Here is a 7,976-nt window from a genome sequence, read left to right as displayed (position 1 = left end):
GTATCAACACTTTCCTTCCTGACAGCAGGTTTGTGGCCAGTTTGATGAACAGGATAAGGAACTTAAGACACAGCCCACCTCTTTGCATTAAAAGCACCCTGACTGGAGCACAGTTCAGTTGCGGACATCACAGAGTAACAGCAACACGCACCATGAAGAACTTCACTTTGATAGCAGCTTTGAGTCTCTGCAGCATTAGTGAGTATTGGGAATAAATTACTCTTTACTTATTTAAAAATTAACCAAAGGAAAATGTTCATGTTCCTTTTTTTGTTATCTGCTTTTGTTTCAGGCTGGATCTCTGCCTCAGTCTCTCAGTATCAAACTGTGGAGGCTCAGCATGGTGAAGAAGTCACACTGCAGTGCAACAACATTTCAAAGTATGATACTCAAACATTCTGGTCCAGACTGGTCAACAGAACCAAGATCAACTGTGTTGTTGTTATGTTTACGTATGGAGATGAAGTAAAAGTCTGTGATCAATATGAAAAAGGGAAATTTGAAATGAAATCCAACATCTCCACTGTCTTTCTCAACATCAAAAAAGTGGATTCATCTGACTCTGGACTGTATTACTGTGGATTTTTCATAAGCGGCACTCCAATTTTGACTCCCATACATTTAAAAGTTAATGGTAAGATTACTGTATTTTTCTCTTTCAGTTATCTCTGTTCAGTTTGCTCTTTTCTGCTTTTATTGAACAATAATTGTATGTATTGTATGAAAACAACATCCTGTATGCAAGAAAGTCTTTTTTTTAATCCTTCTGGTGTAAATCTGTCAAAACTAAATCAAGACGAATGTTATTTTTATTTTATCAAAAGGCTGCGATGAGCCACATGATGGTGACAGGACAGGTAAAAGTAAGATTCTCTTAACGATTTCTTTCATTGTCCAAGTTGTCAGTTAGTTCTAGGTAAAATAGTTGAGCTAGATTCAGTTAGTAATGCTGAGCCTATATTAACTTTCTTGTAGGAGAGTGTGACAGATTAGCAATAAAGACAAGTGTGATCCTGGGTGCTCTGACTGTTGTCCTTGTGCTGGTCATCTTTGGTCTGGTTGTTGAAAACAGGAAACTTCAAACAGGTACTTCTTCAGTTATTGTCTCCGTCTTGTTGCCAGCAGAAATGCTTTTACCTTTTGTCAATATGCTGGAAAACTGACCAGATGTTTTCTTTGTGTCACATAGCTGTTAAGGAAGACCAGAATCCAGAGAGAAGAGGAGAGGTGAACACGATTTTAATAATTTCTTTAACAAGTTGTTTGATCGAGCCAAACTGAAAAACAGCCTGAACTGTATTGTATCAGTTCACATTGGCTTTCCATGACAAATTAGTGTATTTGTATAAAGGCTACTGTATATATTTGCCACTGGAGCCACTGAATCTCATCTCTGCTTTTCGCGGATGATGTGGTCTTACTGGCCTCCAGCATGTCCTGGGGCGGTTTGCAGCCGAGTGTGAAGCGGCTGGGATGAGAATCAGCACCTCCAAATCCGAGGCCATGGTTCTCTACCGGAAAAGGTGGCTTGCTCCCTCCAGGTTGGGGGAGAGTTCCTGCCTCAAGTGGAGGAGTTTAAGTATCTTGGGGTCTTGTTCACGAGTGAGGGAAAGATGGAGCGTGAGATTGACAGGCGGATCGGTGCAGCAGCCGCAGTAATGCGGTCGTTGTATCGGTCTGTCGAGGTGAATTTACCAGTCAATCTACGTTCCGACCCTCACCTATGGCCATGAACTTTGGGTCATGACCGAAAGAATAAGATCCCAGATACAAGCGGCCGAAATGAGTTTCTTCCGCAGGGTGGCAGGGCGCTCCCTTAGAGATAAGGTGAAGAGCTCTGTCACCCGGGAGGAGTTTGGAGTAGTGCCGCTGCTCCTCCACATCGAGAGGAGCCATCTGAGGTGGCTCGGACTCTGTTTTGGATGCCCCCGGGACGCCTCCCTCGGGAGGTGTTCCTGGCATGTCCCGCCGGGAGGAGACCCCGAGGAAGACCCAGGACACGCTGGTTGGACTATGTCGCTTAGCTGGCCTGGGAATTCCTTGGGATCCTCCCGGAAGAGCTGGAGGCAGTGTCCAGGGAGAGGGAAGTCTGGGTGTCCCTGCTCAGGCAGCTGCCCCCGCGACCCGGCCCCGGATAAGCGGACGAAAATGGATGGATGGATGGATATATTTGCATCTATGAGGCCTATATATGGGTTGATTAGTTCAGAAATTATGCTTGAGTCCCACTTGAGAGTAGGGGTGTAACGGTATGGGATATTACAGTGCGGTACGGTGACGGTGTTAGTACAGTATACCGCAGTATTTCACGGTGACGGTATTTTATTTTTTTAAATTATTATTATTTATTTTAAAATTATTTTCGTCTTTTTTTTCTCTTTGGCATGACGTCACTGCCATGCGCCAAACAAACAACTAATCTACAAGTGAACAAAGTGTTGCAAAGCACTGCAAAGCGTTGCAAAGCGCTGCAAAGCGTTGCAAAGCGCTGCAAAGCGACGTAGTGATGCCTTGTAGATCTGCATATTCTGTAGACAACAAGACCATGCCGTTCCACGGAGAATGAAAGCGATGTACAACAACAATAACCATGCTCTTTGAATGAAACATCGTAGACCGGCTACAGTGGGATTTATAATGATTCATCTTACCTGCTTGGACTTAAGCTGTTCATATTCTTTTTATGTCACTCGTGGAGATGGGACATCATGTTAGATGTATTCGCCGATCTTGTGACTACTTTCCTGTTGCATAGTTTGCAAGTCGGCTCTCCGTCGTCCTTTATGGATCCATCCGGTTGTTTTGGGTAGCCAAAAAGCCTGCACTTATCTAAATGGAATATAGGCCTACATTTGAGCAGCACACAGGTAGGAAACGCTTTTTCAATCTACTGCTGCAGCTGTAAAATTAGATTATAATGTGACTGAGTGACGACTGACCACCACTGATCTTAATGTGAACGTGAAGTGAAATGTTTTATTTGTGAATTCCCTACTCGTGTAAGTGGAGTTGCGCCTGCTGCGCCGCATAATATTAAAATAATTAATTAATTACTGTCACCGTGAGCTTGGAAATCTCACGGTGTCACCACCGTGGCTTTAGACCACCGTGGTATACTAAAATACGGTATACCTTTTCACCCCTACTTGAGAGCACTAACAAGTTTATTTTTTAAATAATTTCCCAGTCTGGGATCATTAAAGTAATTCTATCTATCTATTTTGGCATATAAGATGTCCTGCTCAGTAAATGTATTTTTCACAATCCTTTAAAGGAGCTTTGAGTAACAATTTGTAGCAATTTACATTATTATTAGTCACTTTTCATTTGTCACGTGTGAGCAGATTTTAGCATGATTTAAAAATAGGACCTTCCCAGTCTCTCTTGGTTGCCTATACAAGCGTGTTGATGATGTGTTTAAGTTGTTTAATGCTTCTGGACTGTGGATTTATGTCTGAAGGACTTAGGTTTATTTTCTGCCAGTCCAAACGATGTGTCTTTATTCATGTTCACAAGTGCCTCGTCTCAGTTCCCCTCTACCCCAAGTTAAAAGAGAGCAACAGCAGCTGACGTTAGTTTAGAAATTGGTGTTTGCACCATTAACAACCAGCTTCCACCAAAACACCAAGCCTCTTTAAAGTATTCTGTGTGATAAGTGTAACTATGTACTGTCTACAGAATCTGCTCTCTGATCAGCTGGAGGATGCAGCCCTGAGTTTTTACCCAACACCAGTAAGAAGCAGGAGGCCTGCATCAGAGAGAGAAGTGGAGACTCGAGTCATTTATTCTGCCAGCAGACAGACACAGAGGGGTTCACAGTTGAACTGATGCTTTTTATCATGTTAAATCTGCTGTTGTGTTCTTTCTTGGGTGGGAGGAGTTAACATTTTATTATTGCAAAAAGTTCAAATGACTAAATAGCTGACTTTTCAAGTGCTTTTACTATCATGACTTCCTGTTTTTGTCTGACCTTCTAACTGTCTAGATCGACCATTGGTAGACAGAGGTCTACAGCAACAGAGGAGTGAGTGAGGTTCAGCTTATTTGTTTGACAAGAAGAGGCAGCGCAGTGTGGTCTGAGCACAACTGAGGGGAAAACCATGAGATCTGTTGGATCAATGTGTTGTGGGAATGATGTCTGAAATAAAGCAGTAACTGTTTTTGAAAAACATTAATGCGGAGACATTTCAACTGTGAAATGCTTGAATTGAAACATAAAATCTACTTTTAAATGACAGGTCATCATCATGGTTGTGAATATTTATGACACCTAAATGCGCTCTGTTGCATCATGCACTGTGTTTACAGTTTGAATCAGGGATCACATCTGTATCTTCACACTTCTGGCAAAGTGACACCCATCTATCAAACTAATGAAAAGTTGACTAGTCAGAGTGACACCTTTACAGCCTAATATGAAACCATCCACTCTGAATCGCAGCTACTAACATAATTAGTGATATGTACTCGGTAAACTCACCTGCATATATAAAAAAAAAATCGTCTCAATGATTATGCATTTAAAGCAATAAACATATTACTTGTAACTACTGACCAATACAAGGAAATGACTTACACTACTGGTTACATTAATATCTGTGATTCAGCAAAGATCCATCTGAAGTGTTTTCCAACAGCTCCACGGTTGCCGGCTGTTAACATGAGGGGAATTGCAATGTTGGTTCAACATGGGTATTTTAGAGTTCATTGTCAGGCAGTCTCTCCTACAAGGCATGTGTAGTGTTGTAGCAGTTGTTCACACAATTGACAGAAATAGATGTGTGAACAAAGAAAAGAGACAGAAGTTCAAACTCAGACTCCTTTCTCACCTACAGACAGCTGAACCATCAAGGTGTGAACTGGTTGTGAATGTCAGATCTGCGGTTTAAGAAAGAGAGAAAAAAGTTGGACACAGTTCCCTTCATCTGATGTCAGAGAGTCTTCGAGGGGACCATCCAACAAGCATGTCTGATGGACAACACATCACCCCACAGTTTTAGGTCAGAATTATCTTGTTTTAGGTCAAATATCTCACCGTTGAGTTTTGATTTGACACAGGACACCATCAGTGATCTCCTGGGTCCTGTGTTTGCTTTACCCATTCATCCACCTCGTTCTCCACCCTACAGCATGCAGTATGCTCTTAATACCATGATACCTGACCTTCTCCCTTGCTACAGTAATCATCACTATGGCCATATAAGCTGCTTTCAACTGATCTGATCATTTTTCAGATGAGCACAGGCCCAGTCACACTTCACCTCCTTACTCAACAAGAATACAAATCAGACATTTTCACATGCAGCAAGAATGCACACTGTACCCATGGTGGAAACACATACAGCACTACTGTCACTGTGATTCTCTGAGCTACACACACACTCCCAATAATACCAACAGTTAGCTAGCCAGGAACTAAGACGTGACACACAAGTGTGGATGTACACAAAGATGTATTTCTTCTCCTTATCTTTGCCCTCAATATGAATAAAACCACAGAATCTGTCCTTTGTAAAGTCAATACTATGTGTAGGCCAGAACACAGTCGTGTATGTACAGTATCAGCTGAAAGAGCAGTCTCAACCACAGGAAGGTGTTAGTTCTATTTTCTCTGTAGGCGTTTCTTTCACATTGTGGCCTCAAAACACAGACAACAAAAATACAACTGTTAACATAGTTTGTTTTGATGCCACATTTGATGGATGTGTTACTGACAGACTTCCCATGCTGTAGCACACATCCTAACGTCCCAGCAGTGCAAATGGAATGTGTGAGTGTTCTCACAGAGAGAGCGGTAAAACAGAAGAAAAGAGCTTAACTTCTGAGAGTGCACAACAATCATCACCTCTAAAACCACCATCCACACAAGATGCTATCTTCACCTGTTCAGGCGCATGCTCGAGCGAGCTGCCTTGACCATGCACAAGTCGAGACCTATTAATCTGCACATTTGCTTATTTTACTTTATTGGCCAAAGTCTATGTCACACAAAGGACACTGATGACTGTCACACCCACTCATAGGGAGAGTCAAATGGATGGAGCAGTGACAGAGAGACACATGACTTCACAGGAAGAGACAGCACAGTGTGGTGTCAGTAAGTCAGGAGGCCTCTCAGGTCAAAGCTTTGCAGCAAGGTATACAAGTAAACACTTAAAGTGACCTATATTGTGTTGAATAAAGAATGTCAGTCTGTGTATTTATACCGAATGGAAATAAATAGCAATGGAATAAGCCGATTCTCTGTGGTGACGATCATTGTCTGTCTGAGTGAAAAATAAAGTCCTGACCACAGGAAGACTTCAGCCACAAACATCACACAACCTGCTGTTCTCAAAGACAACCAAGAGTGACGCCACTACTTATGAACTTTATTTCAGTCTTCAACAACTTTTAATCAACAGATTCTGCTCTGATCCAGAGCTGTTTACCGACAGGAGGAGAGCTCAGAGATTACTTTTGAACTTTCATGAATAAAGAACGGATTTATCCTTTGCTACTGTTTATCAACCTGACTGTAGCAGCTATCCTCCATGTTGTCTGCTGAATGGAGCTGGAGGAAAAACTAATGTCACAGGATGTAGTGTGTGTGTGTGTGTGTGTGTGTGTGTGTGTGTGCGCGTGTGTGTGCGTGTGTGTGCATGTGTACATGTGTCACAGAGGGATGCTGAATGGCATGGCGAGTCCAACCCACCTCCAGCCAGGTAATTGAGGAAATGCGAGCCAGGTGTGCGGGTGTAAGAAAAGGGGAAGACAGACGCCAAAAGCGAGCGGCGGGGAGCGGACGAGTACGGGGGTATACAATACGGGCCTGAGAGAACGACAGGGTCCCAACCAGCCTATGGCTGGATCGACTGAACCCCAGCAAACGAGAAGAATCCCAGTAGCTCGACCTCACCAGGAAGGAGCAGCAGCAGCAAAGAGACCTAGAAGTCCAGCTGCTACAGAGAGGGAGACACGCTACCTACCTCCTTACTCACTCTATATTCTGTCGCTGGCTATGCCCAGCTCACTGAACCACTGATCGCCTCATAAGAGTTTACTTATCGAACTGAAACTAAAAAGGGGAAGGCCGCCAGTTGTTTGCATCTTTATTTTGGTATATTTTATTTGTGACTTTCTTATTATTTACCCAAGTTTGTTTGATGATTATCCTTTCATTTTTGCATGATTTGTTTAGTGTATATAATTTCATTGTAATTTAATATTCAAAGTATGTACTTGGTTTTACTAGCTGGCCCCTTTGAGTAGATCGGATTAGTTCATTCTATAAATACACCCGAGGACGAATTGCTTGAGAACTGGGTTTTGCTTATTTGGGTTCTCCCTATTCTTTCCCCTCCTGTACCTGCTAGAACCAGACATCGCACGTGGCAGTGGATGCCAGGCCTCAAGGCGGAGCCAGCATACTACAGACTGGACTTTTAGGCACCTTGCACATTGGACCCTGGGACATTATTGCCACACATTGGACTGTTTTTTTCTTTAAATCTTGTTTTATCCTCTCGTTTTATTTAACATTTTTCACTGTTTTTTTATGTTTTTTATTTATCCTCTTTTAAAATATAACTTGCTCCCTGTGAACTGGCGTCTCTGTGCTGTTTTGAGTCAGCAAATTTCCCCAGTAGGGTTTATCTATTTTAAAGAACTTGGACTTCTAGCCGCCCTCACGGGTGTGACAAATTTTACAGAGACGAGAGGAGGGAAAGAAGAGAGAGAACCAGTCGAGTCCTCAGCAATCGCTGTGTTCGGGGAAGGGCCTAGATGAAAACACACAGAAACACACACCCTCGCCACGGCCCACTTATTTACAGCTAATGTACTCTGGCCGTTTAGGGGAAATAATCACTCACATAACAGCAACAGTGTTTTTTTTTGGTTTTTTAATACATCAAATATCAGGTATAACAAGAGTAAGATTACAGAAGCGGGATTAAGATCCCTTTGTCTAAAATTTCATTTGTGAGAAAGATTCA

General features: G+C 42.5%; 1 long non-coding RNA gene across 1 annotated transcript; it reads left to right on the top strand.

Annotated features, from left to right (window-relative positions):
- The first annotated feature begins 1,049 nt into the window (after positions 1–1,049).
- Positions 1,050–3,778, top strand: LOC115588976 (uncharacterized). Its single transcript, XR_003985429.1, has 3 exons — positions 1,050–1,086; positions 1,190–1,227; positions 3,679–3,778. It is a non-coding gene; the product is annotated as an uncharacterized LOC115588976 (long non-coding RNA).
- Positions 3,779–7,976: the final 4,198 nt, after the last annotated feature.

This window comes from Sparus aurata, chromosome 10 (genome assembly GCF_900880675.1).
Source record: "Sparus aurata chromosome 10, fSpaAur1.1, whole genome shotgun sequence".
NCBI lineage: Eukaryota > Metazoa > Chordata > Actinopteri > Spariformes > Sparidae > Sparus > Sparus aurata.
Note: the sequence above shows the minus strand (reverse complement) of the source record. Positions and strands in the feature narration are given on the sequence as shown.